An 819-nucleotide genomic window follows, 5' to 3' on the forward strand; every position below is an offset into this window, starting at 1 on the left:
CCATCCTCTTCTTCCCCGACAGCTCGCCAAACTCCCCAACCATCTATATCTATCCTCGCCGTCCGTCCATCCATAAACCCGGAGCATTTATTTCTCCCGCCCTTGGAACATGTCAACGCTGAGATTTATTAGTCTGAGCGCTCTGAGTCTATAATATTTTTCTTCTCTCTTGAGCTCAATAGAAATTCTCTTCCAGCACGTGACCTAACCCAAATCCTTGCTGCGTGTTTGTATTGGATGTTGTTGATCTTTGCTTTATATATAAAGCAGGGACGAAAGCCTTTTTCGGTAAATCCCATCAGGGCAGTTCTAATCCGGTTTACGGACGTACTAGAAAAGGTTTTTTATGTGTATAATGTGATCAAGGCCCGGGCCCACAAGGCAGCCTCGGTTCTGTCCTGACACGTGGTTGACTCGGAACTGGGGACACGCACCATATAAGCATGCCCCACGGCCTCCGACCAACGTCGTGCCTGCTCCAAACTCAAACTCCCACCGCCAGCCGCTCTCCTATCCTCGCGCCGGGCACGGTCGAGCACGGACGCACTCGCTTGCTACACACATGGCAACGACGAAGACGATGCTGCCACTAGTAGAAAACAGGGCTTTGGTTTGGCCAGAAAAGAAAATTAATCCCGGTTGCATTATGAACTGGAACTAATGTGAGCATTAGTCCCGGTTCGAGCGGCTAGGGCACCGTACAGGCATTAGTCCCGGTTCAAATGGGACCTTTAGTCCCGGTTCGAGCCACCAACCGGTCTGTTTGCAAATTTTTAGAATCCTTAAATTCTAAAAGGAAAAAAAGTTATGCTCAAATTT

This window comes from Triticum aestivum, chromosome 7B (genome assembly GCF_018294505.1).
Source record: "Triticum aestivum cultivar Chinese Spring chromosome 7B, IWGSC CS RefSeq v2.1, whole genome shotgun sequence".
Lineage (NCBI taxonomy): Eukaryota > Viridiplantae > Streptophyta > Magnoliopsida > Poales > Poaceae > Triticum > Triticum aestivum.